General features: G+C 32.5%; 1 protein-coding gene across 1 annotated transcript in view; it reads left to right on the top strand.

The window, feature by feature from the left end:
* LOC124529751 overlaps positions 1-23,208 on the top strand; it is a 116,246-nt gene that overhangs the window by 1,990 nt on the left and 91,048 nt on the right. The window lies entirely within an intron of this gene.

Genomic DNA, 23,208 nt, shown 5'->3' with positions numbered 1-23,208 from the left:
ATTAGCAAGTACCGTCTCATTGGATTATGAAAGTGAGGGAATAGATAATGCGCCTGTATTTGTGCAAACAGTTGTGCAATATAATATGTCCTGCTTTGTTAGCTAGTATAGCTGACATTGTCGAAATCAGTCTGGACATAATCTTATATATAGTATACTCTACTAGTCATTATATGACGATAGCTGCACATAAAATATTGGTCATGGTCTCATTTTGAAGAGCTCTATCCGCAGATGTGTAGAAAATTGAAAAGGATTTTTTATTGCAATTTAAGAAATATAATGAAACAAATTTGTGTATTCTGAGTAAACGCGGCGATTCGTGATACCTATTTACCTTATTATATAAGACGGTGACTGCGATAGATCAGTGGCAGGCTCGTCATCAGTAGGATTTCTGGTAAAGGGTTCAGGCGTAGGTCTCAGGCAATTTATTATAAAGATACAGTATGACAATTATGATAGTAAGTATATCAACAACAACAACAACAGCCTGTAAATTCCCACTGCTAGGCTAAAGGCCTCCTCTCCCTTTGAGGAGAAGGTTTGGAACATATTCCACCACGCTGTTCCAATGCGGGTCGGTGGAATACACAGGTGGCAGAATTTCTATGAAATTTGTCACATGCAGGTTTTCTCACGATGTTTTCCTTCACCGCTGAGCACGACATGAATTATAAAGACAAATTAAGCACATGAATCAGCGGTGCTTGCCTGGGTTTGAACCCGTAATCATCGGTTAAGATGCACGCGTCTAACCACTGGGGAATCTCGACTCTCGTAAGTATATCATTTTAGCAGTAATTATCACAGTTGCGTGAACCAACGGTCCCGTTTGGAAGGCTCGAACTGTATCTCTACTCCTTATAATATTTAGCTTCCGACTCGTCGCTCTCGAAAATAATTAATAGAATGTGACAGTGGTCCCTTCAAACGATTCCGATCACGTGACTCTTTATGTCACGGCGTTCACACCTCACAGATACAACAAAATCATCGGAGTTAATAATTATTCGTAATTGACGACATATATATTCCACACATGTGTTGTGTGTTATATATAAAACCATTAATGCGTTTCATTACAACAGTGAGATCGGGTAAAGTATGAAAGTTGTCAAGTGTCTTGTTGAACTAAGCATTTCCTTTTTTATGGAAATGGATTCTTTGATCAATTTACGATTTCTCTTTACCGACAGACGGATATGAAAACTTAAAAGAATATTCTCAAACTTGTAGTTAACTACGCAATTATAAATGATTTCTATCACTTGAACAATGCTAGGTATTTTTTCTTTTTTATTGAGAATATTAGCAATGGCCCATTTTAAGAAATTTTTTATATTATATTTTAATGACCCCTCCAGTTGAGCTTTAAGCTTGTAGACCAAATTTACATACATGAAACTACGGTTATGTCTTGGTTTGAACCCACAATCATTGGTTAAGATGTACATGTCAATATTTCCAACTTAAAGTGCGATCACCGTTCATTGGGTTCATTTGTGATAAGTTTAAATATAATTAAAGTTATTTAAAATCTTTTTTTTTAAGCCTCGTTTGCCGCAACTATATTTCGTTACAAAATAATTTGTTAATCAGACTATATGTAAACATATACAGCATTATAAATGAGAAATGAATTTTCCCACGTTGTTATATATTTCATTGATACCGCGCTCCCATTGGTCGTTACATGATGGTACCCTTATAGCCGTCCTCAATAAATGGGCTATCTATCATTAAAAACATTCAAATCGGACTTCTAGTTCCTGAGATTAGGGCGCTTAAACAAACAAACTCTTCGTCTCTATAATATTAGCGTAGATAAAAAATGTAAAACTCATTAGTGAATTTTAATTTAGTGCATAATTCATCGAAGCAGCCTGACAATATCTAGTACATTATAGTCATATTTTCACGCATACCTGCACGATAGTCCCATAACATGTACATATTCCTGCAACAGTAATTGCTTTGTTGTGATTAATGCAAGCAACCAGTAATTGTAGAAACGCTCATTCAATTTTAATGATACATTTTCTCTAATTAATAACTATTGTTTTTGTTATACACTGATGATACACGGTATTCTTTATTTAATTAAAATTTTCAGGGAAATTTGTAATGAGACGTAAATTTCATTTATGTTTACCGACATATGTATATATTTATTTTTTATTAATTGTATTGTAATGACTGCATTCGATATTTTTAATTAAGATTAACCAACAATGATATGACGTCAATTCGACATGACTAGGAAGAGATCAGGAATTCAACGGCAACTCTTTCTGCGTGTTTTCCAAGGCAATATTAAGGAACCGCAGAAATAACTATAAAAAATCGTCCTAGTTTGTTAATGTTTCACTCTTGAATTTTCTTTTGGAGAAGATAAAAAATTCCTATTCCAAAACGCGAAGCAGATTTTACATGAAGTAACTGAACGATGTTGTATTTATCAACAATTAAGCACGTGCATATTTGTGTTTATATCTAGATTTGAATCCATGACCGTCGCCTGAGATACACGAGTTCATATCAACCTGCCAGCGTGATAAGCAAGGGAAAAGGAAAAATTGAAGCCAATTTTTAAATTAATTATTGTTGTGATGTTTTGCGATAACACTATCAGCAAACTAGCATGCTTGTTAAATATTTAATGTGTTTGGTAACATGATTTTTTTATTTATATATTAATAAAATTCTTCATCATGATTCATTCAAGACATATCGAAAAAGGGTTGATTTTCGTTCAAAAGAAAATTTCGGCCACACGAAACACTATTATGATTTAATCTTTGATCTTGATAATGTCAAACGAACTTGAACTTCTATCGCTTGCCAACGAATGTTTTACTTCGATTCTTAGTATTTTAAATTTCAAAGTCAAATACAATTATAGTTTTAATTTAACTCTTTAAACAGGCTTTCGAAAAATAGTTCATTCAATGTGAATGTAAATCGAAAAACTTTTCAAGGTTTGCAAACAATTGCTATTGTAAATATTTTAGAACTTTTACTTGATACAGTTATTGTTCTTTAATAAATTTTGCATTACATTTCTTTTAATTAATATGATTTAATCACTACATAGTGTAGAACAAAGTTGCTATCTCTGGCCCTATATCCCTTTGTATGCTTAAATCTTTAAAGCTACGCAAGGGATTTTGATGCGGTTTTTTTAATAGGTAGAATGATTCGAGAGGAAGGCTTAAATGTATAAAACATGCACAATGCAGTAGAGAATTACTGAAAAACTGTGAACATTGCAAGACACAGCAGTATATTTAGTATCAGCATTATAACCGTGCGATGCTGGGTTAATAGTAATAATATACACTTAGATACATTAGTGGTTACTGTAACTGTTTACTCAGCTAAATGTATTAAGTGCGTACCTCCCTAAATTTTCCCACAGTTTTGGCACGGCGGTCAGATATTATAACTTACAAGTGTGTATTAAGTGCGCGTATTTTTTCACTCTAGTAAATGAAATAAACACGACCGTAAAACGTCTGATACTCAAAACTTCCGAACTCCTTACAAATTTATTAAAATCGTAAACCAACACCGAATTTGATGTAATGACAGATCATTACATCAAATCAGTCATCATCAATCATCAGTTGTATAGGGTATCACTAGATCAACAATATCATATTTCCCCGCAGTTTTGCTAGCGTTTTTAGTGATGTTCATTAAGTGTTAGGTATAAAAAAGTAGCCTATATCCCTTGGACTTATAGCTTGCTTTTTACAAAATATCACCGAATTCGATGGCTTGGTCGTGAAATGACAACAAATTCACAGTATATGTCAGTCCAACGTATGAGTTAGTTTCTCATTTATAATATTAATATAGATCTAAATCAGTAAAATTTAGTAGTCAGTATTATTTATTTCTTTATACGGTTACATACAAAGAAAGAAACCCTGTTGGTTCCTACATCTCTAGAAGTAGGAACCAACTACACTTAAATTAAATAATAACGATGTTTTTTAATTTTGATTTTAATAAAAGTTACCTGTCATCTTGAAACCACAGTACGGTATAAACCGCAGGGCGCTATTCGTAATACTAAATATTTGTACACGAAGCGAGTGTTTGCCGTGGTCTTGCTTTTTTAAATTGACGCGAGTTTTTCTAGTCAAAGCCCTTGAGGGTGAAACCTTTATACCTAACCTATTTTGAAAGTTTTTTGAAAGCGAAATTTCAAGGTCGAATTTAATATGTTACGTTTGTGTGAAGCGTTACTGATGTAGACTTTCATTTCCGTCGCGAGTATTTCGTACTGGCTTAGTCTTGTATGAATTTTTCATATACATAATTTTATTTGACTTTTCCCAAACATATAACTATTCCCAGAGGTTGTCTCGAAACAGACGTTATATTTCTCTATATTAAAAATATTATAGACCATGCGGTATATTTATCACATTTTACTTATTTTTGTTTATTCTGTGACAACTATCCGAACGTGAAGATTTAAAAAAAAAAGATTTAAGAAATCGATATTTCTAATTCCATTTTTAAATGAAACATTGCTAGTACTAGTCTATTTTTTTCTCGCTAGAAAATTGCCTTACGCGTTTTCCCCATGAAGTGGGGGGGGGGCATATGTGGGGCTAAATCTAACATCCATTAAAAATCAACGGTACGCTCTCCGTTTTTTCAGTAGGTGACACAGGATCGCACAGTCTGTACTAGTCTTAACTAATATTATAAATTCGAAAACATCTTTTACTGATACATATTCGAAATCGATTAAGACAAATTTTGCCTTGGAATTGTATGATTTTCGATGAAGTATACATGAGTAACAACAGCCTGCAAATTCCCACTGCTGGGCTAAAGGCCTCCTCTCCCTTTGAGGAGAAGGTTTGGAACATATTCCACCACGCTGTTCCAATGCGGGTTGGTGGAATACACATGTGGCAGAAATTCTATGAAATTTGTCACATACAGGTTTCCTCACGATGTTTTCCATCACCGCAGAGCACGAGATAAATTATAAAGTCAAATTAAGCACATGAAATAGCGGTGCTTGCCTGGGTTTGAACCAAAATTAATTAAAATTCCTTATTCTTTAATATTTCTGATTTATTGACTAATTAATTTATATTCCTAGTATTATCCTGACATTGTAAAAGGTCAGCTGGTTACTGTTATCAAGATGTAATAGATTACTTTTTAAATCGAGCGATTATAATCTGACCTCTGTAACCCTTTACAGCCTAACCAGTAAATGTTCCATACAATTTTTTCCAAAGTCCTAACTTATATCGATGGATATTATAATTTATTAAAGCAACTTAGTAAAAATATTTAACAATACTTTCACAAAATACGATACATACATTGGGCATAAGAAGAAAACGTTAAAAATTAATCGTATATCTTTATCATTATAGTATTTATTATCACTGCTAACAGAAAGGCTGATGAAATTTTCCCAAGAGGATCGGAATTGTGATTCAACGGGGATGCTGCAACTTACCACAGCTGGTATACATTTCATATATTTATAATTAGCGCCTTAATGTAAATATCTATACTATCGATACATAATATTACAAATGTGAAAGTAACTCTGTTTGTTTGTCGCTCTTTCACAACCAAACCGCTAAACCGAATTTCATGAAATTTGGTATGAAGCAAACTTGAACTCCAATGAGGGATATAGACTACTTTTTTAGCTATTACGTGTCGGTTAGCGCCATAAAGTGTGAGGTAAGCCGCGTGCGACTACTAGTAATATATGATTTAAAAATAATGATATACATAACTATTAATGACGACCTCCGAGTGGTGTCTACACCGGTTTTCATGGGTACGCCACTCCGAGGTCCCGGGTTCGATTCCCGGCCGAGTCAATGTAGATTACCATTAGTTTTCTATTTTGTCTTAGGTTTGGGTGTTTGTGGTACCGTCGTTACTTCTGATTTTCCATAACACTGGTGCTTCAGCTACTCACATTAGGATCAGAGTAATGTATGTGATGTTGTCTCATATTTATTCATTATTCATTAATTATTACTGTTATTAATAAAGTAATTGAAAAGGCTAAATTAATTGCACCGTATATCATACTTACAAACGTCTAATTAGTAGATGCAGCTAACCGCTGCGTTCAAACTCGCTTAAGCTTTTCACGAAACGGAGTGTGTTGAGCAAGGCCACGTATAAAACAGATAATAAACTTTAGAAATGACATAAAAATATAAGCTTCATAATATCCCACTGCTGGGCGCGAACTTCCTATTTTCTTTGAGGAGAAAGTTAGAAGACCACCGCGATGTTTCCATTCATGTTAGTAATATACATATGTGGCAGATTAATCTCGTTATATAACTATTACGTTCTAAAGCTGTCTCTTATGCCATTTTTATATTGATTTTCTTATAAATATTAAGGAATTAATGTTGATACGGTAAGCGGAAATATATATTAACCTCAAATAACCTCTAAATATATTTTTAAGGTTCCGTACCCAAAGAATTAAACGGATTAATGCTGTCCGTCCGTCTGTCTAGGCTGTATCTCATGAACCGTTACAGTAAAACACTTAAATGTTTCACAGATGATGTAGATCTGTTGCCTTATATATGTCTTATATTTGAGGAAACGATTTCGAGTCCATTTCACCAGGGCACTTGCATGTGGGTTAAAGATTACATGTGCAACCGATTTCCACATGTAACATGTAAGTTACCTCAAGTTGAGCCTGAAATAATTCAAAATTTTCATATTTCCCTGGTACTGATACTGCGAAATAACTCATAAATTTTAAAAGCAAATGAAATATATTAACATTCAATGCTGTTTCCCTGGTACCAAACCCACAATCTTTTCTTAATATTCGTTGTATTGATATAATCTTAGATTTTGAGTATTCACTGAATTTTCATGATTTTCATTAAAAGTCAAGTCTTAAAGAGATCACCTCTTAAAATGTTTCTTTAAAAAGAGTAACTACTGAGTTTCTTGCCGGTTCTTCTCGATATAAATTACTTTCCATACCGGAGGTAGCTTCACTTAATTGTAAAATGATGATTCAAAAGTGCTCGTAAAAACCTACTTGAATAAAGTTTATTTTGATTTTGATTTTATCAATCCTGCCCATTTGTCTCTTCTAGTCCATTCCCTGTTCTGGATTGTTCTTCACACTGCTGTGATGGCAGAAATTGTTTACATACCAACTACAAATTAGGTTCACGGTTATATGATCTTTCCTCTACGAAATATGTAGCAATAGTGGTTTTAATATATTATATTTGCTGTCATAAATTTAGACATTATTTTTCCTCTATAATAATGAATTTCTTCTTAATTTATTTGGTACCATTATACTTTATAGACATTATTTTGGACGATTGCTAATAATATAATAATAATATAATATATGAGACAACATCACATACATTACTCTGATCCCAATGTAAGTAGCTAAAGCACTTGTGTTACGGAAATCAGAAGTAACCACGGTACCACAAACACCCAGACCCAAGATAACATAGAAAACCAATGAATTTTTTACATCGACTTGGCCGGGAATTGAACCCGTGACCTCGGAGTGGCGTACCCATGAAAACCGGTGTTCACACCACTAGACCACGGAGGTCGTCAAATATTCTTGAAGACTAGAAACTAATAAATACTTATTATTTTCTAGTCTTAAAGAATATTTAATACATTAATACATAATTTTTTTATTGTAAACTAATTTGTCGTTAACTTAATTAAATTATTAAAAGTACTATTTAGATAACCTTAATCACTTAAACTAAACAACAAATTACTTAAACTTAACAAGTACAAATCTAAGCTAACGGCTTGAATTCCAAATTACTCATGTACTTTCACTTCTTATTTAAATATATCAAAACTACTTAGACTATTTCACGTTGACAGCAATTAAAATGAAAATAGTTTTTATTTCTTAAACAAAAATCAAAAGGAAACTAGCGGTTCAGTTTTAAAAAAATCTTCAAAGTATGTATGGAACATTGGTTTGATTTGTTTAGTTATAATAAACTAGTTGTTGCCCGCGGCTTCGCTCGTGTTTTAGGGGTTGGTTGTCACGTATCAAAAAAATAGCATCCTCATGTCTTCCTTGGAGTTGAAGCTACCTTTTGATCTTAGCTACCACATTTGCTGGCGCATTGGCCATATTAGGAATGGTTTAAATTGACGCATCCAATATAGTTTTGGTTTTGTTGGATATTGGTGATGACTTACCAATTTGGTTGCCGATTTTTTTGTTATAAAAAAATTTTTATAAATAAAAAAAAACCGCCTTCAAAAATGAACTAAAAAGAAAAAAATAATCAGTTACATCCATATCCAATTAACGATTTTTTAATCACCTCTCAAAGTCGGTGCCAACATTGCTAATATAGGTACATAATACATAATACATACATACAAAAACTAAATCTTTTTATTGGCACCGACTTCAAAAGGTGATTAAAAAATCGTTAATTGGATATGGATGTAACTGATTATTTTTTCTTTTTAGTTCATTTTTGAAGGCGGTTTTTTTTTATTTATAAAAATTTTATTTAATGCTTTTCAGTGTTGTTTTGTTAATTATAATTACAATTGGTAGTGTTTGTCATTCACTTTATTATACTCAGTACATTTCGGCTTTCGACTCTAAACATAACTCAACGCCGTTTCAATACGATGTGGACTGCAACTCAAATTAAGCGTTACCTAAGTTACAATAGCCTAATGTTAACTGCTCATCGCCAATTAGACAATACCATTTTTCCCGATGCAATGCCGTTAAACATTGAGGAATTCTCCTGGCAGTCCACCATCAGCTAGACTTCATCATAGGCATGTTTACTAACATCAATTGCTTGGCGACTATCTTAAAGAAATAGAACTAAACCCGTAAAATAGTTACTTAGGTACTAATAGGTTCTAATTACCAGTTGTGGTCTTCATCATCAGTTCCACTTCATCAAATGTCACTTTTCATGAGCATATGACCAAGGCACTTTGAATAAAACCAAAATCACTATAGGTGTGCCTATAAATTTTGAGGAGTTCCCTCGATTTCTCCAGGATCCCATCATCAGATCCTGATCTCCTGACAATGGGACCACCTGTAAAACATGCCCTTTCAAACAAAAAAAGAATTGTCAAAATCGGCCCAGCCATCTTCGAGTAATTCGGTAACATACATAAAAAATAAAAAAAAAAAAATAAAAAAAAGGCCCCGACGAATTGAGAACCTCCTCCTTTTTTTGAAGTCGGTTAAAAAAACTCACATTGGTGATTAAATCAATGTCACAAATTCGATTAGGTATCTTAAACCTATAACAAACACACCTACCGACACAACCTTAGTGGGTTTTGTGCAAGTCCAGCTCTATACGTATATTCCGCTACCAAACAGTAATACTAGTATTGTTCTGTTGCGATTTGAGGGTACGATTGAACCAGTGAAACCATAAGCAAAAGGGACATATCACTTTAGATTTTGAGGTTGGCTGGACATTGGCGATATAAGGAATGGTTAATATTTGTACCAATACATAAACACAGCGCCAATGTTAATCTTATCTAACAGCTTCAATTCTACCCCTTAAGACAAAAATAAGCTTCTTAACTATACCTATATACATATAATTTATACAGGCGAAGTACAAAATTAAAACATTTGTGAATTAAACTAATTATGTTCATATTTCGAACACGACAGACTATAAAAGCATATTTGTCAAAATGGTAATCGACTTCGGGCATTGATGGAGAAGTTATTTGAAATAATTAAAACAAAATCCGATCAACTTGCTAACGAACAGCGAATACATCATGATTCTGTCAATAATTTAAATTTAGAACATCATTTTATTAAAACATCAATGGGCTTACAATAAATTTATGGGTGACCAGTTAAGAATAGCTGTCTTCTTCTTTCATATATAAAATCAATAATGATAGAAAGAGAGGAATCATTTAACTAAACATCCGCTAAACAAGGTTTATAAGTGAGGCCGTATATCACGCGAAACACATGAACTGGACAGTTAAACGTGATTACAGAACGCTGTCATTGCAGACTGTTTAAAATTGTTTTAGCGCTTAACATAATATTATATTTCGAGCGCTAATATAATTTATTATACACTAACTCTCCGCCCGACTTCATACATATCCAACTAAACCTTTTTGGTACGTTAAATTGTAATATGCATTTTTTTTTAAGTACTAAGTTTACTTAATGTTAATGATCAACTTAATCTTTTGAAATTTAAAATCCCTTAATTAATTAATTCCACATAAAATGCAATGAGAATTTTTAAATACTCGAGTAAATTTATTGAAACATGCTTAATATGTTTCAATAAGAATTCACATACTTAACAAAAACATAAAAGTTCTTTCATTTAAATTTTTATAAACAAAAATACTAAAGTAATTAAGAAATCGTTCAAAATTTTAATAAAAATAATTTAAACCAAAGAATCGAACCCTGATCAACCTTGGTCCACCTAATAATAAATTTAATTGATAAAAACATTCAGGCAAAACACGACAAAAATATATACCTATAGCAGATAAACTTAAACCAAATCATTAATACGAAATTCACCACACATTCCTACAACTATACAACGCTGCGAAAACTGTAATATTCATTATGATATTTTACAAAAAAACACACGCGTACATAGTATAAAACGGATGGACAGACAGCAACGTGAGTCGTGATCAATCAATGGCGCGTATCGTTGTAATACGCGCTCAACGACTACACGTATCGTTGCAAATGGTGCAAACAATTTATCACGGAACAATGCCGCTGCAAATGTGCCCCGAGACAATTTGAGCGCACTTGACGTCCATTTAGCGCTCTGTGATACAAACTCAGATCTGGATACTATACGCCGTTACATAGCTCAACTTAAAATGGTTATCATAATTTAAACGTTATTAAAAATCTATCTTGCTGATCGTACCAGTCGTCGTCGTGTTTGGACGACTTCCACATACCATCAGGTGGAGTGGAGACTACCCGGATAATATAAAAAAAACCTTTATTGCTCCTAAGCTCGTCAAGGTTCACGAATGTCGCAGGTCTGATTCACACTGACTTGGAGTATCATTATCATATAATTTTTATTTATTTTCACTCATATAATATTACATTTTTAAATATAAAATACAAACATATAAAATATATTTAAAAATATAAAATACAGAGGCCAACCAGTGGCGGGAACAGGGTCCAAGCCACCGGTGGTCAGGGCTCCAAAGAGAGGAACTTCCTTACAATACGAGCCGTGCCGAGGAGTACTGCCTTCTGCATCAGGCCCTTGACCCAGCTACCTGACGAGAGCCTCTTAAGGTGTTGGTCGAGGTTCTTGGCCATTAGGCCATTCGCTGAAACAACTATCGGCACAATAACTGCTGTATCCACATCCCACATGTCGACAACCTCGTGAGCTAAGTCAAGATATTTTATTTGTTTATCTTTCTCAGCCTTCACGAGATTCTCGTCATGAGGGATGGTGATGTCAACAAGTATCGTGCGGCGCTCTGACCATTATTATTATTATTATTCTGATCATTATCATTATTATTACATAATATAAGTCTTACCTATTACTTACTGCTTACTGCTGCTTGCTTACTGCTGTCTGTACCTATGTATGCTTAGATCTTTAAAAGATTATTAGATAAATTAATTCAAGAGGAAGGTTTATGTGTAATACATGCACAATTATAATAATAATAAATATAAATTAATAAATATGAGACAATATAACATACATTACTCTGATCCCAATGTAAGTAGCTAAAGCACTTGTGTTATGGTAAATCAGACGTAACGACGATACCACAAACACCCAGACCCAAGACAATATAGAAAACTAATGATAATCTACATCGACTCGGCCGGGAATCGAATGGGTGTACACCACTCGACCACGGAGGTCGTCAATGTAGTAGAGAAACACTGATGATTTGAAGGTTTTAAAGTGATGTCATAAATAAACACATTTTTGTGGTAGTATCAGCATTGCACCCGTGCGAAATCGAGTCGTTAGGTAGCGTATAAATTGTTCATGAAGTTTTCGGTTAACTAAAATCGCTTTTATTTTCCAAATGAAAATTGTATTTGTTCGAATAATTTGTAGTAAAGTAAAGTATCAGCCCGTAAATTACACACTGCTGGGCTAAGGCCTCCTCTCCCATTAAGGAGTGGGTTTGGAACATATTCCACCACGCTCTTCCACTACGGGTTGGTGAAAAGCACATGTGGCAGAATTTCGATGAAATTAGACACATGCAGGTTTCCTCACGATGTTTCCTTGTTGTTCGTTGTTTTAGAGATATTAAAAAGGTGTCCGGTGAGATATAGTCGGTCTTGAAAGATCGTTTGCCGTGAGGTAACTGTGATGGATTAAAACAGTAGTACAAAATATTTTAGTAAAATAACTTTTTCGTAATAAAATGTTCCAACCTGCGAGAACATTTTTGGTATATATATGAAAATATTGTGATATTTGAAAGCCAAAATAAATTTATTATCCTAGTCTTATCTTAATATTATCGAAGTTGATAAAAGTACAGTGAAACATTACATTGCGAGTACAAACCCGGTCAAGAACCTCTGAATATAAATTTAGTTAATTTGTGTTTATAATACTTGTAGTGCTCGGCGCTGCATGAAATTATTTAAAGAACACTGCATAGCTCAGACGAAAATTGGGCAAAGTATGTATATAAATCCATGACATACGGCAAAATGAAGGAGGTCTTAGTTCAAAAGCGAGACCTTTAAAATCTGTTACTTTTTAATTTTACTGTTTAACAAAAACAACAGCCTGTAAATTCCCACTGCTGGGCTAAAGGCCTCCTCTCCATTTGAGGAGAAGGTTTGGAACATATTCCACCACGCTGTTCCAATGCGGATTGGTGGAATACACATGTGGCAGAATATCTATGAAATTTGTCACATGCACTTTTCCTCACGATGTTTTCCTTCACCGCTGAGCACGAGATGAATTATAAACACAAATTAAGCACATATATATATATAGTGGTGCTTGCCTGGGTTTGAACCCGACATCATCGGTTAAGATGCACGCGTTCCACCACTGTACCATCTCAGCTAATAAATAATTTGTAAACACAGTTATATATAGAAGCATATATCGATTGCCTCTTTCTCGCTTTTTACATGATATAAGTATATTTTTATATATATTTTACGCATCCTTGGGAAACTCCCAAGGAACCGATATGTTATATACATCATACATATACACCAACAACTGTGAACCTTCAAAGTTTCGGGACAGCACGGGGACACTAAGTTTCCGAGTCTGCGATATGAATAAATCCTTCCTGAGGCAAAGTATTCATTTCTATAATAAAATTGTGCAACAACTTTGCCAATTAATACATTAAAATCTTATGTTAAGTTGTGAGCAAATAAAGCGTATTTATTACAAAATTATATTAATAATTAAAAAGCGTTCAAATATTATTTGTTAACTTTCAAGCAGGATATCATACCTATACATATAATAAAATTGGAGTGTCTGTTTGTAATATTAAAATAGTATGTACACACCAAAATAACATTTTTTACAATTTTTTGTCCTGTATGTTCCGGCTAATCTCTGGAACGGCTGGACCGATTTTGGAGGGACTTTAACTGGTAGACAATTGATATAATAAGCAGTAACTTAAGCTACAATAATATTTTTTTTGTTAAATTCAAACGTCTAAAGTATATATATTAACGTAAATTTTAAATTCACTACATGTATGTCTGTATGTAACATTATTACAATTTAATTATATTTCAATTTGATGATCCATTTAGGCTTTCAAGTACGTGTGATTAATTTCGTAAGTGTATGTATGATTGTGCATGAATTTCTCGAAACAAAAAGTTGTATTAAGATCATTTTTAATCTAGTTATTTTTAGTAAATTCTAGTAAACTACAACTTAGAGAACAGTGTACGTTTCATTACAATCGGTGTGGTAGTTTCAATATATCTATATTTTTTATTTTCACTTCAATAGTTGATTCTAAAATCAAAATCAAAATAAACTTCATTCAAGCTTTTACGAGCACTTTTGACTCGTCATTTTACAATTAAGTAAAGCTACCACCGGTTTGGAAATTAGATTCTACCGAGAATAACCGACAAGAAACTCAGTAGTACTTTTCAACATTTAAAAAATACAAAGTCATGTCAGTTAATATAATTATTTAAATTAATATATCCTGCTTGGAAGTCAACAGGCATTAACTTCACGCTTTTTTATCATCTATAAAATCTTGTATAGAATAATATGCTTTAAATCTAATTTCATTTTAATTTTGAAATTGGTTTAATATTTTATAAATTATTTATATTACTATAACTGAGTAACTCTGTATATCTGCCGGTTTCTTGCTCGTTGACAGCCAAACTATTGAACTGTTTTTCGCGTAAATTAAAATAAATATGGACTAATATTATTTTTTATGCCCAATAGCTACCTCTAAAACGTGAGCAAAGTCACGATTGACTAATCTCGTATATAGAGGATTTAAAAGTGTGCGTGAGAGTCAACTTAAATAAGTTTAATTCAATTATAGAAAATATAGAAAGAATTTTAATTGTAGTTGGCCTCTGTGCTTCTGTGTGTCTTAAATTTTCGCGATTATTACACATTGAAACAAAACTAGTTCCGTTCCGTCCGTCCGTTATAACTAGTTTTATTTCAATGGTTAATATTTCTTACGGTGTCTCTGAACGATGGTGATCTCTTAGCATTTCGATACCTATTTAAAAACCCGCATATGAAAAAAGTCCGCAAAGAGAAATTCCTAATTTTGATTGAAATATGTGTCATTCAAGAAAATTGGCATTGTAAAAATTTCGAAAGTTTTCCCGAGGCAAAAATTCCTTTACATTTTTCTAATGTTCGTTGTTTTAGAGATATTAAAAAGGTGTCCGGTGAGATATAGTCGGTCTTGAAAGATCGTTTGCCGTGAGGTAACTGTGATGGATTAAAACAGTAGTACAATATATTTTAGTAAAATAACTTTTTCGTAATAAAATGTTCCAACCTGCGAGAACATTTTTGGTATATATATGAAAATATTGTGATATTTGAAAGCCAAAATAAATTTATTATCCTAGTCTTATCTTAATATTATCGAACTTGATAAAAGTACAATGAAACATTACATTGCGAGTACAAACCCGGTCAAGAATCTCTGAATATAAATTTAGTTAATTTGTGTTTATAATACTTGTAGTGCTCGGCGCTGCATGAAATTATTTAAAGAACACTGCATAGCTCAGACGAAAATTGGGCAAAGTATGTATATAAATCCATGACATACGGCAAAATGAAGGAGGTCTTAGTTCAAAAGCGAGACCTTTAAAATCTGTTACTTTTTAATTTTACTGTTTAACAACAACAACAACAACAGCCTGTAAATTCCCACTGCTGGGCTAAAGGCCTCCTCTCCATTTGAGGAGAAGGTTTGGAACATATTCCACCACGCTGTTCCAATGCGGATTGGTGGAATACACATGTGGCAGAATATCTATGAAATTTGTCACATGCACGTTTCCTCACGATGTTTTCCTTCACCGCTGAGCAAGAGATGAATTATAAGGACAAATTAAGCACATGAATCAGCGGTGCTTGCCTGGGTTTGAACCCGAAATCATCGGTTAAGATGCACGCGTTCTAACCACTGGGCCATCTCGACTCTTTACTGTTTAAATAGTTTACTGTTTAAATAGTTGTATAATTACTACAAATTATATAGAAAAAAAAACTCCCTGGCCAATTTTGTCTGTTTCTACGTTCACGATAAACTCCAAAACTTCTGAGCGGATTTTCATGTGATTTTCACTAATATACAGAGTGATACAAGAGGATGATTAAGGTATGTCATATACTGCGGTATTTTGTGTAAATAAGTTGAAACATACAGAATGACAATCGTTAAACATGTTAAAAAAAATCAAGCCTCAGGCAGTTTTTATCGGAAACCCTTTGAGATATAAAGTGATACGTTTAAAAAGTATAACAAAAAAACGACAAAAATAAATAATAGATAAAAATGGACATCCGTGCAAAGCCGTGAAATATATTATTGTAGACATTAATATCACCCTAACGATTACACAGTTGCGTCAATAGAACACGTTAAACTTTCACCGCGTAAAAGTTTAACAATCAATTAGCACAATGCAAATATATCAAAAAGGGAATTTAATTAACAACCGAATTTTCACTGATTACCGAATAATTAACGAATTAATTAAAGCCGCCTGTTTAAAGAGCATCAGTAAAAATATTAGCTGACAAACCGAATAATCACTGTTTAATTAGGTTCTAATGTAATTGAGTGGCTTATGTTAATTACATAAAATTGTATAAATAATTCTTGACGTCATTAATTTATTTTATTTTATTTATAAATAAATATTTTGACAGTTCATACAGTCATTTATGACGTTTGTTTAGTGTTTGGATTTTGAAATTCGAAGGAGCTTAAGAAACAAGCTATACGAGTACGTACAAGTATGCGTTGTTAAATAATTCTTGACGTCATTAATTAATTTTATTTTATTTATAAATAAATATTTTGTCAGTTTTTAATATTATCTGTGACGATTGTTTAGTGTTTGGATTTTGCAATTCGAATGAGGTTAAGAAACAAGCTGTATACTTCGTACGGCTGAGTTATGTACAATTCTGTTTTGAGAGAGGTTTTTTACTACGGTGGATATACGGTGAATATCCGGTATGGTGGATAAACATGTGTCATTTTCTTTTAATAGTGAGCACTAATATGAACAATACACACATATATAGCTTATGTAAGACAAGTGTTCTTAAAGTGGATCGGATCATTCAATCTTCGATGTACATCAATATGTAATACTAGATTTAGGAGTGATTCTTTTTTGATAATTCATTTCGATTATTCATTGAAAATCTAATATTCACGTAAAGTTATATGAAAATAAGATTTTATGGACTATAATCGTCAAAACTAAATTTTACATTGTGACCTTAGACAGATAGTGGAAAATTCATTTACTTTATCTATCTTTATTTTTAGTGTACCGTCTCAAAAACAGTATATTACAGGTCATTTGTTTTCGCTACAAAATAGATAGTGAAGTTTTTATACCAAACATTTTATCTCCTTTATATGCATTCATAAATCTACCTAAGCTAGATTGTATTAGTGGTCCAACTGTGAGAAACGTGCTTTAGGCTAGAATGGTGATAGTGGCTAAAGTGACATATCACAAATATGAGCTCAGGACACGGCAAAACCACTAGAATTGCCTACTGCTCATTGGAACAAAAATGAACACGTACAAATTAAAAATACTAAGGCAACTGTAATTATATATTTTACAGGTAAAGACATATTAAATTAGTTAACAAATTAAAATAATATGACTAAAAGAAAGAAAGATTTCATTATTATAAAAGACACAATTATAAAAAGAATAAAAAGTGTAAAAAATTAAAACAAAAGAAAGACAACAAAAATAGAAAACATATTAACTAGTTATAATTACTAACTTAATCAACGAAAAAAAACTACAGCAAAACAATGATAGTTAACGTACCATTCAGCTTCCAAGTTGGATTAATTTGTGACGGGCTGTGACAATATATTATGATAATATTTAACATAAACATTTAATAACAATATATATTTTTAATAAAAATAAACTAAAACTAAAAAAAAGCAATGATATTAAAAAAAATGTATTTCTTTGTTTCTAATACCTATTTAAATACTATTCACAAGTGGAACAACTTTATATTAGTTATATGTAAACATAAAATAATTAAAATAATTAATCTCGAAAATAATAATGTTAATTTCACTAAGAAAAACTAAAAATAGTTTACAATTTTATCCATTGATGTCCACGCTAGGTAATCCTGTTTCGTAAGCATTTATATAATATAATTTGCGTCTACGTTCGTTGTTTCACAAAAACAAATAATTATAACACTAATTAAAAATGTTATTTTGTAATTTTAATAAGATTTTTTAATTTATTGTAGAATAACTTTGTTATTGAATTAGCTTTGTTATTATTTGCTATGTAGACGTAAAAGTGTAATTATAAAAGGAGAAAATTATCTGGCGCCAATGCGCATTTGAAGGATTTCGGATACTGATCCTTCAAGCGGGCTGCAGAAATGTCAATTTATTTAATGCGTAAAATGATATGCGTAATAGTACTGATATGCCTTATAGTACCTGGCGGTAGACGAGTCATAACTATCTATAATAATAATAATATCGACACGTTCAGACACATTGTTTTTTTTTTTTAATTCAGTACTTGTCTTCGTAAATTATAAATTATTTTAATATTATATCAATTTCTAGTCATATTTGCCAGACGTCGCAATTACACATTATGGATTACAATGAAAACACAATCTTTAACCATATAAAGTAGATAACTTTACGGCATGAGAATAATAGATTACGTTACAAGTAATATGTACAAAAAGTCAAATAAAATATAATGAAAAAAAAAACATCAAAGGTTTATTATTATTTAGAAAAAAAAATTATGAATACAAATTTGAATACTTATGAATAAAATAAATTCAAAATTTTCACCTGGTACAATCTGGAACAAGAAACAGCATATAGACCGTTTTGGCATAAGTATTTATGCCAAAACGGTCTATTTCATACGATAGTTTTTTTGAAAAAGCATTTAATTAAATAACACAAACTTTCGTTATTAAATCGAGGAATATACACAAACATTTCACTCGCTTTCAGAACTACGGATCCTCTGTAAAATAAATACGCAAATATTAAACCGTGCTTCAATCCGAAGCCACTCTGGAAATATTTAAACTTTGATACGTTGATGAATTAAAAAGGTATTGAGAATGCTTTAAATAGTACAGAACATACACCCCGTTTTAAAGATACGAGTTAACTGAATCTAATTAATGTATCCCAATTAAGACTCTTCCTTATCAAAGAATTGTCTAGAAGATCGCTTGGAGTTGCGGCTATAGCAATAATCTTATATATTGTGATTCTAGGACGATAGCTGCATAAAAAGTCGCTTATAGTCTCATTTTGAAAAGTTTCAGCCGTAGATGTGCAGAAAATTATAGGGATTCTTAATTGCAATTCATTAAATTGTTACTATTAAACAAATAATTAAATTTAGAAACCGGAAAAGTTATGTAAAGTTAGTGTCCGGTTAGAGGTACTACGGCTCTATTAGAAAAAATTAAAAACATAAACCATATTAAAGTAATTTATTAACAAACTAAAATTGTAATTGATGTATTGTGACATTAAATATTTCATTTAAATAAAGGAATGGAATCGAATGTAGACGAGTATTTTGCAGTTTACAATTAAATGAAATTAAAACAAAACCTGTCATCAGTTTCAAAATTCCTAGTCAAATCTTTTGAATAAACACAAATTTGCGCGGGAGATCGACTAATTGGTTGATAAACGTATTATAAAATTTAATCGCATGTTCGCTGTTTCGTGTTCCATATACTTTTTTCCGCGATTCAAGAAAAAAATGTAATGTAACTGTGTCTATCCGTCTTTTCACAGCCTGAACTGAATTTGTTGAAATAAGGTATCAAGCAAGCTTGAAATCCATGGAAGGACATAATCTACATATTCATTCGTAAAATCTACGATTAGTTTAGTACTTCGAACTTCGGTCAAGATGTGTATCATTTATGTGCAACTAAGCCACGTTGGCCCTTTTAAATATAAAAGTAAAGTAACAGCCTGTAAATTTCCCATTGCTGGGCTAAGGCCTCCTCTCCCATTAAGGAGAGGGTTTGGAACATATTCCATTGCGCTGTTCCAATGGTTGGTGGAATGCACATGTGGCAGAATTTCGATGAAATTAGACACATGCAGGTTTCCTCACAATGTTTTCCTTCACCACGGAGCACGAGATGAATTATAAACTTAAATTAAGCACATATATATAGTTGTTTGCTTTTATTTGCTTGCCTAGGTTTGAACCCGAAATCATCGGTTAAGATGAAATCACATAAAATCACCGTAACGGTGTAACATAAGCATTGCTATGTAAATTCATTTAAACTGTGGAAATTGGCATGTAATTCTATTCCAAGACCGTGACGCAGTTAGTGTTATGTATGATACCTTCCTTGAAAGTGTTAAACAGAGAATCCATTAGTACCTACACCGATACTTTTGCATTTTCATCACAATTAGTCATTACGCCATCTCGTCTAAAATTTTGTGTTCTTAATTCGAATTTCGCTCAGTCTATTTTTGATGTAAACGTGCAGATCTGTGTTGTATCGAAAGTTTCTTCGGTCTTATTTCTTTATATAAATTAAATAGGTTGAGTTTACTGCCTCAAACTTTCTGTCTGTAAAATAAAATTTACATTTCGTATTAACTATTCAAGCTTTGTCTCTAGTAAGAGAAAAAAGTTTTTTTTTTTCTTATATCGAGAATAAACACAAACTCACAAAGATTTAACTCACAATTATTGTATCTGTGTTTATCTATGTTATCTATACATATAATAAAATTTGAGTGTCTGTTTGTAATATTAGAATAGCCTTTTTTTACTCAATGCATATGTATTTATACACGGATCATATACCATAATATCATTTCTTTACAATTTTTGTTAGTCTGTCTGTTTGTTCCGGCTAATCTCTGGAACGGCTGGACCTATTGTGACGGAACTTTCACTGGCAGATGACTGATATAATAGGGAGTAACATAGGCTACAATAATATTTTATTGATAAATTCAGCTAGTCTTTAATACATATTCAATAAATGATGTTTTTCGTTTGGAGATACATATTAATTATAATTACATTTCAACTTGATTCTCGTCAAAGTTCTAAAATCTAAAAACAAAAAAATCGGAAGTCAAGCTTTTATATGTAGTGACCTTTTTAATATTTTGTTTTTGTAATTTTTATTTTACCATAATATTGTGGGTCTAATAGTCTAAAAACTGAGACTGCGTACGGCTATAGAGGTATAATGATAACTTCCTCGAAACGCCCTGAACAGTCTGAAGTTTTATACTTTGTTATAACAAGATTCCTCAGATAGGCATTATAAAAAAAGTCGTCGCCCTATTCTTTAGTCTGGATTATTAAAAAAAAATATTGCACTACACGCTTCTGATAAAACATAACAGACAGCGTTGAAGTACCATCGAGCTGATTGGTACTTGATATGTTGGTTTATAATGTAACCCTATTCATAGTCGTTATATTGCTTCGTAATGTAAGTTTTAGTTACATTAATTACTACCATTTTTCGACGTTTTAACATATCATTTAATTATAAACTTTTCGTGTAGACGGAAAAGGAAATACGTGATTTCATAATCAAAAGATATACTACAACCAAACGTTAAATGAAATACTTTAATGGATTAACTAATTACAATAAGCAGCTAAAACGACAAAATAATCTACCAAGTTGTCATTCCATGTCAGTAACAACTGGAATTCGCACTAAAAATGTATAATAAGACGATCTTCCTTTTTTATTTTTTTTGTTCAAAATGATTCGAGAATAGACGTCGCGAAAAGTATTTTATAATACCTTTTTTATTGTTAACTCTTTTAAAAAAAAACTTTTTTTATTATTTTATAATCTGACGTTTGATAAATAAACTTTGGATCACTTTCTATATATACTGTCAAAGCTGCGAACGTACATATGTATGTACATATTGTGAAATTAATTTAGTTTTTGTAATTTTAAATTAGCCGGGATGGCTTCTTTTAAAATCGAGAGAGCTCAGAATAGAGTCGAGATAGCCCAGTGGTTAGAATGCGTGCATCTTAACCGATGATTGCGGGTTCAAACCCAGGCAAGCACCGCTGTTTCATGTGCTTAATTTGTCTTTATAATTCATCTCGTGCTCAGCGGTGAAAGAAAACATCGTGAGGAAACCTGCATGTGACAAATTTCACAGAAATTCTGCCACATGTGTATTCCACTAACCCGCATTGGAACAGCTTGGTGGAATATGTTTCAAACCTTCTCCTCAAAGCGAGGCCTTTAGCCCAGCAGTGGGAACATACAGGCTGTTGTTGTTGTTGTTGTTGCCGGGATGGCTTAGCGGTTAGTACGCGAGTAGATCTTAACCGATGATTGCCGGTTCAGTAGCACTGAATTTTCATGTGTATGACTAATATCTCAACGAAATTCTTTCACATGTGTATCCACCAACCCGAACTGGAGCAGCATGGTGGAATATGCTGCAAACCCTCTCCTCAAAGGGAGGCCTTAGCCCATTGGGAAATTTACAGTTATGATTTTGAAAATGAATCCCAAAAGTAGCCCAGACAGAATCGCCAACTATTACAGTGCAAAGCACAACTAACACATGGAAACAATCGTCGTGTCTATATGTATATTCTATGTAGGGATTCCGGTCACGAACGCCGCAGGCGAGAGGCGCGTGAAATATACAATGAATGATAAAAAATAAAATCTAGATAACAAGTCGCAAAGATCGTGACAAATGGAGTTCTTTCGAAGGAAAATTGTCATGGTAATAACTCTTTTAAGATGATCTTATAATATATTTGTATCTCTTTGACGGATAAAGGTGAATTGCCTTGAAAAGAATATTTATTACAAATTGTTTTTATAAGTAATCCTTTGCAAAGGAACTGTTAAAGAAGCATTTAATAACACAAAATATATCGTCACGTAGTAGGATTAAGGCACATTTTCTAAAAATTCAACTTTGGCGCTTTAGCTCTTCTTTCATTGGATTGACGAATCAATATAAACTAGAGCATTGCCCTAAGGTTGCTAGAAGAGGTCACTCTTTAGTGATAAGGGCAGACGGCCTTATATATTATTTCAATTGTTTTCTAGTAACTGTCATGTCTTGATGTGCAAGATCCTGTATTATTATGTATATTCATGTTGTAAATGGGTAAATAAACTGTCCATTTGTCCGTCTTTTGTTCTTTCACGGTGAACTTGGCTAAGGAAGGAATTCAGGCTACTCTTTTAACCGACTTCTAAAAGAAGGAGGTTATCAGTTTGTTACAATTGAATTATATTTGAATGTGATGATTCGTTTACGCTTCCAATCACAGGTGCTTAATATCGTAAGTATGTATTTGTATGGAGCTGAGATGGCCCAGTG

This window comes from Vanessa cardui, chromosome 5 (genome assembly GCF_905220365.1).
Source record: "Vanessa cardui chromosome 5, ilVanCard2.1, whole genome shotgun sequence".
Lineage (NCBI taxonomy): Eukaryota > Metazoa > Arthropoda > Insecta > Lepidoptera > Nymphalidae > Vanessa > Vanessa cardui.
The sequence above is the reverse complement of the archived record's forward strand: the minus strand, read 5'-3'. Positions and strand labels throughout refer to the sequence as shown.